The sequence below is a fragment of the Cyanistes caeruleus genome, chromosome Z (assembly GCF_971803275.1).
Source record: "Cyanistes caeruleus chromosome Z, bCyaCae1.hap1.1, whole genome shotgun sequence".
NCBI classification, from domain to species: domain Eukaryota; kingdom Metazoa; phylum Chordata; class Aves; order Passeriformes; family Paridae; genus Cyanistes; species Cyanistes caeruleus.
Window position 1 is genome coordinate 35,482,182 of NC_141732.1, and position 8,677 is coordinate 35,490,858.

General features: G+C 43.4%; 1 long non-coding RNA gene across 1 annotated transcript; it reads right to left on the minus strand.

Moving 5' to 3' along the window:
* Window positions 1–3,769: 3,769 nt before the first annotated feature.
* Window positions 3,770–8,676, minus strand: LOC147648346 (uncharacterized). The gene is made up of 5 exons (XR_015280035.1): window positions 7,755–8,676; window positions 7,217–7,358; window positions 6,573–6,845; window positions 6,180–6,269; window positions 3,770–4,810 (listed from the first exon to the last, which is right to left on the minus strand). It is a non-coding gene; the product is annotated as an uncharacterized LOC147648346 (long non-coding RNA).
* Between the last annotated feature and the right edge of the window lies 1 nt (window position 8,677).

Below are 8,677 nucleotides of genomic sequence, written 5' to 3' on the forward strand. Positions count from 1 at the left end.
TTTTAATCAGGTGGTTTTTACTTTATGGCCTGGTGTAATAAAAATCTAAACAAAATTGGTCTTTCTGCAGAAACCATGTATTTCTCATGCATTTCTACCACATTAATCTTTTATTTTGATCTCCCTCTAAGACCCAGAGTGTCTCTCATGACCCTGAACTCTTTTTGGTTGAGTAGACAGTGGGCCAAGGGGCAGTGTGTGCCTTGGCTGGCTTGGAACAGAGACAGGTTGCCAACTGCCCAGCTTAATTCTGCTCCTGGGCTTTTGGGGTGCTCATCAGAAGACAGAATACCTGGCCCTTCTCTGCCTTCTTTTACACACAGTACTGCATCTTCCTTCTCGTCTTCCTAGAAACCAATTTTTATGAAATTTATATGGCATCACAGTCACGGGGATTTCCACCCTTTTACCCAGCATGACTGAAGCAGGTCAACACATACAAAAAGTTACACAGATCACAAACATTTCCCCTTGGCAAAGCAATGGGTCTTCTAGCAACGCACAGTGTGACTTGTCCTTCTTCCACCAATACTTGCTGGCTCTCATTTTCAGTAGCACTGACTACATGCATGACAAACATAATCATTTTGCCATTTCTCATCCTTCTGGGCTTGTTTAGGCCCAGATGGTTTGTTTTATGTTTACTGGTCAGCAGCTATTTCAGAAACAAAAAGAAGGACTGAGATTATTCCCTAAACTGGTTAATTCTGGATTCTGTGAAGTTTTCACATGCCACTTACTGCTGCCACTGTGTAATAAAAATATTGAATTGCTCTTTTCCAGTTACACAAACTGACAGAAGACCAGGAGTAAAGCAAGCATTCATGTGTTGTGGGTGTGTGAACATACTGTGTGTCCTCCTGCAGAGAGATTAAAAGTCCCCTGCTGGGGATTTCTGGCATGCACAGATGCAGGCAAAAGAGAAGAGAAGGGAAATAACCCTGTAGACCTCTGCACTTTGGTGTCTAAAATCCTCTGCTAACCTATATACGCCTCACCCAGCCTGTATAATTGTATAGCTGCTCTCTACATCTGCAAATTCATATGAAGCAGAAGGAATACATTAGTGCGTTTGACTACTGGAAGGCAAAACTAAAAAAGTTTTTTGAGAACTCAGTAGTTATTAGCAATCAAAAATGACAACATCCTTTTTGGTGTTTTGAATTAGGTTTAGGAAGGGATATTTCATTCCAGGTAAGTGTCCAGCTGAAGGAGCATATAACAGAATGTGCGTCCAATGACATGGTAAATTGCACTGAAGAGAAACTGAAATTACCACAAATCAGGTCTTCCTAACACTGGAAATTGGACTGAGGTGACCAATATGCAGGAAAGGCCTAGGTAAATCATCTTGAAGAGAGAAGGAAAAGGAAAGAGGAAGAGGAGAGAGAGAGAGAGAGAGAGAGAAGAAGATGGAAAGGCAGAACAGGGAGCTACTGTCCACAGATGCCACTGCTTTCTGGAAAGATGAACAACAGTGTTTTGAGGTATTTGAAAACGATAATGGTATGGCCTTTGCACAGTATTCTTAAAGCAGATTTAACTAAGTCCCTTGTGTGTTCCACCTGGATAGCACCCACAATCTCTTCTCATCAGCTTTGTTGCAGTGCATCTGGAATTGTAGCCGTTGCTTTCTGGGACCATCAGGCATCTAATTGTGTTGGTGATATGTGGATCCTTACTTCACTCCTTAGTTCCCATTTAATGTATTTCTTTGTCCAGGGAACAAAGGACAAATCTGGGAATGTTTCTGAGAAAAAGCCAAGGCTTGCCCACAGCTGGGGGGCAAAGCCCAGACACTGCTGACCCAGTGAGCCATCTTTGTGCTGACAAAGAAATAAGGGAGGAAAAAAAAAAAAGCAGAAACAATACTGCTAATTGCTGAAATTTCCTTTTACTTCAACATGTAAATTTGACCCATATTGTTTGGATTTTACATTCACTTATTTTAAATGGAGCATGAAATATGGTCCAATATCATGATTCTGAAAAAGTTTCAGCTATGCATGTTTGCAAAGCCATTAAAACTATTACATCTTTCTACTCAGAAAACAAAATAAAATAGTAAACTAAAATATTATTTCAACTTCTGTACTTGAAAAATTCATTCTACAAGGCAGTAATGAAGCTGCGAGTTCATAAAGGGCAGATTTTTTGATAAACTATAATTCCACTTGTTTTTCTTGTATTAAAAAAAATTAGTATAACTATAAATGGAAACAAAACAGCTCAAGGATGACTAAATACAAAATAAGAAAATAGTCTGAAATATTAGGAAATTTTTACATCTTTCACTGAGTGATCTTAGGCTTCAGAAAAGACCAGTAGCAGAAATACAGCAGTCAGGAGTGTGGTTTACTTCACATTCATAGGGTCCACTTTGTAAGACATATGTAATTTATTTTGGCCAAAAAAGACCTGTTGTGAGGCTGGATCTCCTCATTTGCAGGAATGGTTATAGTTACAAATTTGGAGTTGTTGCTCCATGGTAATAGTTTGGATAGTTTGGTTGTATTTATTTTATATTATAAAGCAATATTATGTTATAATATATTATAATATATGATATGATATGATATGATATTATATTATATTCAAATACAAATCTGTACTCAGCCTTGGGAGAAGGAACATCTCCACAGGGAGGAGCAAGACAAAGTGTAGACAAGTCTTTAAACTCATCCTGCAGAAATTTTTCAGAGATTAGACTGCATAATGGACTTTTATTTCCCTGGCATTTAGAGCAGCAGAGGTGACTTAGCTTCCCATGCTTTTTGCAGCTCCTCACAATTCCCTTACAGCTGGTTTTCCAGGCTCACAACTGCCAGTGATGGCAACACAAGGAATCATTCCCAGGACCTGCCTCACTGTGAAGAGATTCAGACTCTGGACAATTGCTTTGCTACCTGGAGTGCTGGACATGCATTTTGCTGTCTTCTGTGATATTTTTTGTAATTTCACTGGCCTGTTTTACTCTGTTTGCTGAAGCAAGCAGCTAATCTATGTCTGGAGGAAAGTGTCTGGTTCAGCAGTCTGCAAACATGCCAGTGCAGTGACTTCTGCGTTCCTGCTTTCTCTCAATACCTGCCAGTAATGCAGAACTTGCATATGCAATGCTCTCTTACAGTCTGGGAGACACTTTGCTACTGTTTTGCTCTGTGCACTCAGCAATTGCCCTCCCTTCTGAAATCTTTCATTGTTGCTGTTGTTTTTAATTTATTATCTACTCCATGAAGGATCCTTAGACTTGTATCATGGCAGTCTCTAACACAGAGATTTAACTAGTTTCTTCCAGTTCACCTCCCACACAGTGCACTGTGGAAACAAACAGCACACTTGCCGGCCTCCAGGTCTGCAGAATGAGTCTTCTCATTCTTGCTACAAACCAAACACATACACACTTTAATTAACATTAAAACAACCAGATAAAGTAAAACTCAGGACTCCCTGGCAAAACCACCTTTTGCTTCTGAGATCTAGCAAGAAAGAAGCAATGGGCACTGGATCCATTTATGTAATGACTGCACTTTTCACCATATTTTTGTGTAATGAAAATTAATTAAGACCTGCTAATTTAAACATTAAAACATTAAGAAATGCCAGAATAAAAATTTCTTGGGCAAGCCTAATTCCACCTCCACTCCCATACACACACTCTGTACTTAATGAGCCTTCGTGGCCTTTAATTACACTTCCAGGTACCATGTGGGCCCCTTTGATAATATAGAATACACGAAACTAGCAAGCTTGCCTATTTCCTTCTCCTATATTTCTTTATTTTTTTTTAATGTTATCAAGTTTTAGTGCTACTTGACAGAGGGACAGCATTCCTAACAGCAAGAAAGTTCCTGCAGTTTCCTGAAAACCTGTGGCTAAAGAGAGACAAGAACCTATTAGCACCGCAGCACAGAAACCTGCAGCGTCAGCAGCAAGCAGATGATCCATGCAGGTGGATATTACTAATGCCCCAGCTATGATGAAAGGGTTGCAACTCACTCAGTGCTAGTCAACCCAAAGGTGCACCCCTAAGGTGTCTGAGTCCTTATTTCTGCAGCTCCGGACATGTTGCTCCCTGTCGTTTGCACTGCACGGCAGGTGAAGGAGGTGCTTTTCACTCTGACACTCTTTCCAGCAGTGACGAGATCTCTGAAGCCTAAACCAAGTGTATGAACATGCCATCTCAGTTTTCAGGAGAAAAAGAGACAAATAAGCAGATCATCTTGAATAAACAGGGAATTATGGCAGAATTCCAATGCAAAAAAAGGATATGCAGAAGATGGAAGCAGGGATTGGCTACACAGGAAGAATTTACAAACATTGCCCAAGCAGGTAGGGATGACACCAGCTAAGTAAAAGCTCAGCAGAAATTTTAACTTGCATGTCAGTAGTAACAAAAAGAGCTTCCACTGCTAAATGGTAAGCAGCTGGACAAGGAAGATGTCATCTGGTCACTGAGTAGGCTGGGTGTTTTACTCAAAGTGATCACAGTCAAACCTGAGGAACTCAATGCTTTCTTTACACAGCAAGGTCTCCTAGTAGGGCTTCAGGCCGGGATTCATGGAGGGGAGAGATGATCACGAGTAGTAAGTTAGGAGTTGCTGGAGAAAACTTGGCTTGTACAAGTCCATGGAAACACAAGCGCTGTGTCCAACAATGCTGAGAGCTGTGTGATGCCAGTGCCAGGTCACTTTCGATCGTCTTTGAGGAGCCATGGATATCCCTGCCAACTGCAGAAATGTTGCACTTATACTTAAAAAGAACTCAAAGAACAGCCCAAGGAACTGCAGACTGTCCAGTCATACTGCAATCCCTGAGGAAAAAAAAATGAGAAACAAGTTCTCTTGCATGGTATTACTGAACACATGAAGGAGAAATAGTCAATTGTGGACAATCAGCACAGGTTCAAGGATAAGTCATAACAGTGAACATGCCTGATTGCCCTTTTTTAATAAAAGAATGGGATTTGTGGATGGGTGAGAGCAATGGATGTAATTTACCTTGAATTTAGCAACATTTGCAACTCTGTCTACCAGTGTTCTTCTGTTTGAGCTAAGACATTATGGTCTGGATGTGTAGCCAACTGATCCAATTTTGAATGAGGTCAGAGGGTTGTGCTTAATGAGTTGTACTCTATCTAAGGGCTGTGTTGTGGCATCTATCCTAGGACTGATCCAGCAGGAGAACCAATTGCCCAAAGAGGTTGTGCAGTCTCCATTGCTGAGGGTTTTGAAGACCAGATTGAGTCCTAAGCAAACTGGTCTGACTTCCTTGCTGAAGAATTCTAGGAGACAAGAGGGCTATCTTGTCTCAAATACCGATAGCCAGACAGCTGTGGAGCAAGCCATGGATCATTGGTGATAACAGCCAGGAATTGTTGGTAGTAACACACTGAGAAAGCAAAGGATGTGGCTGGAGAAGAGGCTGTAAGGCAGGGACAGCACATTTCCAGGACAAATGTCCTTGTTCTGGCTCCTGGAGATGAGCACAACACAGCACAGCACAAGCGCAGGGATGAGGCTGAGAAGTGGGCATGGACTGTAAGAGGGGATCAAGACCATCAGAGATGCCCAAAGCCTTCTGAGCCATTTCCAGAAAGGTCTAGAGGAATGGTCTGCACAGGATTGCTAATTTGCATAGAAAGTGAGAAGGGATAGGGAGATTTATCTGTAAAAGGTACCCCGATAAAGCCTGAGTGTGTAGGTGCTCCCAGAACCCTGAACATAACATCAGCTGGATCAGTGCTGGAACCAGGAGTGGTGTTCTCACCTTTTCCCTTTTATTCCTTTCACTCTCTCTCCTCCTCTTCAATTCATTCCTCTGTTCTCTTTCACCCTACCCCATTACCCAAACCCAGTGCCATGTGCTTATACCGATTTACATGCCAAGAGTGTCATTTACAAATGAAACTTTGTAAGATTTTGTGGTCCCTCTGACTTGTAATTTCTTTCAACCATGAGCACCTACAAATCTTGGGTACGCCCTTTCCACTTAAGCCACAATTTCTGACCCTGCTTTGAACCTGGATGACTCTGTAACTACCATCATGGGGGCTGAATACTGAAAAAGTGCTATGGGTGAGGAATTCCCTTCCAACACTAAATTATTTTATATACATTTTTCAACCAAAGTACAGAGACTTCACCTATTCCACTGCTGAAAACTTTCTTACCCTTACTTACTGTATCAATTGCATAGCTGGATCTGTTCAGTGCATCTTAGATACGCTCACACATCAGACACTACAGGCATCCCAGTACCTACAAAAGTACCTAAAAAACAAGAAACTGCTAAGAAGCAGACATCACACTTATGCTTCCAGTTCTTAGAAACAAAGATGAAAATAGGGATAGGATATGCTTGGGTATGGGAAAGAGAGGGGAAAAAGAGACTGATAGAAATGTATTAGGAACAAACAGGGCAGCAGGAAAGAATGAGAAGGTGCAGGGCAGACAAAGCCATTTTCTTTCAATACTGATCCTATTGCTGTCCTGGTTATGCTGCCAAATGGTGCCCCTGTTCATACGGGATGTGATATAGAGCAGAGGAATGAGGTCTGCTCGAAATACTCCTACCTTTCTGCAGCCTCAGACCAGTCCTTAAAGGGTGCATATAGCAAGGCAATATCCTTCTAGATGAAGGATAAGTGGAAAAAAGGATTTATTTTCCTCCCAGGTGTTGGAGTAAATTGTTCTGCTCCAAACATCAAAGCGGCTCTCTTTCTTGTGTTGTCCTTTTCCCTTTCCGTGGCCCTGTTTGACTCTGGATTTCTGATGTCTACGCCAAAATGGCAGAGCTCTCACAGAAATTATATCCTTCACCATCCAGCTCCAGTTTGCTCTGGGACCCTATTTCAAGTAGAAAACAGCGCATCACATTATCTTGACATAAATAATACAGAAAGGGGCTAAATAGGGCAGACTTGATTCTGATCTGTCCTACAAATATGTGCAATTTGAGCTTTTAACATATTTTACTAACAAAAGGAATCAGTAAGGAAATCTCACATGGGATCTTGGTTTCTGACAGCACTGTTCAGACATCTTTAATGATAATAGAGATTTTAAGCAGAAAAGGGAGCAAGCATGGTGAGGATCATGAGTCTTATTGAAGCTGATTTTCACACAGGGCTTGTCTGCCAGGAGAGACCAGGGAGAGGAGGGAATGATGGTTCTCTTGGTGAGCTCGGGCCACTATGCCCTTCTGCTGTCCCACACACCTGTGCCTCTTTCTAGCATATTGGTGTGTAAGTTTCTCTGCACATGACAGCACTGCTGGGTCAGAAGGGCAGTTCACTCGTGCACACAACCCAGATCACTGCATGTCTTTCCAGAGCGGGACGGAAGTTGCCGTACATCAGCCTACAACATACAAACAACAGTGCACATTTGTCAGCAGCTCACACACCAGGCAAAACAGGTCAGGCATTTGTAGACAAAGGACCATGTCAATCAGTATTATTACCTTAATATTCCTGGTTGCTATCACAAAATGTCAACTGCTATTACTAAATGTCATCCCATAATTCAGGCTGAGAGAGACTAGAAGGCACAATCTAACAGTCAGTAAAAATTGCTCACTAGCACAAATAGCCTGTGTTTCTCTCTTCAACAACAATCTTCTCAAACAACAGGCTTGACATAGGCTAGAAATGATTCCTTCCTCCTCATTTTCCTCTCTCCACTCCCAACTCCCACCCCAAAATATTTCAGCTAAAATGGTTCATGAGAGAATACTGGCAGGATAACCTTCCTTACCCACTCTTCCAAACATGCTCAAAGCATTCGGCATAAAGTCCTTCTAACAATAAGTGACCTCAGCCTCCTACTGAGAGGGTGATACGGTCTTAGCAGGTTGTGGTGAGGAATGGCACAAGGATTTCCAAGGCCTGAACAAGAGGTGGCGTGCAGATGTTTGTATTTTGGGACCGTTTCTGGAGTCCATCAGCCTGTCAGCTCAGTACTGCTGAGGCCAAGCCGTTGGTGCGTGGTGGGTGTGCGGGGGTGATTGCATATCAGGCTTGACATTAGGCACTACTAGCGTTCATCCAACTTGAAGTCACAGGTCACGTCTGGAACCAGTAGAGGCTTTTCCTTTGCATTCTTTCGCATTTTTTTCTCTTGATGTGTTTTTGGATAGGAGATAATATCTAGTGGGGTGTCTCTACATCGGGGAAAGAAAACGCTGCTGTCTGCAGCAAAACCGATCATAAAAATTCATAACCGAACTATCCTGTGGCTGATAGACCCCTATGGGTCTTACCATTCTCCCCTTATTCTCCTCTAGTCCTTTTATCTACTCCAGTAAGAGAACACCCCTCGGACAGGGCTGCTCCCGCAAGGCTTCTCCCTGCTCATGCCCCCACCAGCACCCGCAGCCGCGGCAGCTGCCGCTCGGGTGCTGCCCGGAGCCGGGAGCTAAGGGGGACTCTCACTGCGACGCGGAGCCCTCAGCGGGCATTAGCGATGCTGCCGACGCTTGCGTTGTATTTTTTAACGACACACGAGCAGGAGCGGTGTGTCCTCGCCCGGGCGTCCTCCTTTCCGCGCACTTGAGCAGCGCCGATGCGGAGCCGCTGCGGAGCGCGGCGAGGCAGCGGCGGCTCCGCGGGGAAGGGCTGGCGCTCCGCCCGGCGGCGCGGCCGGGCCGCCCCGGGGAGGCCGGGAAGGGCGGCGGGGCG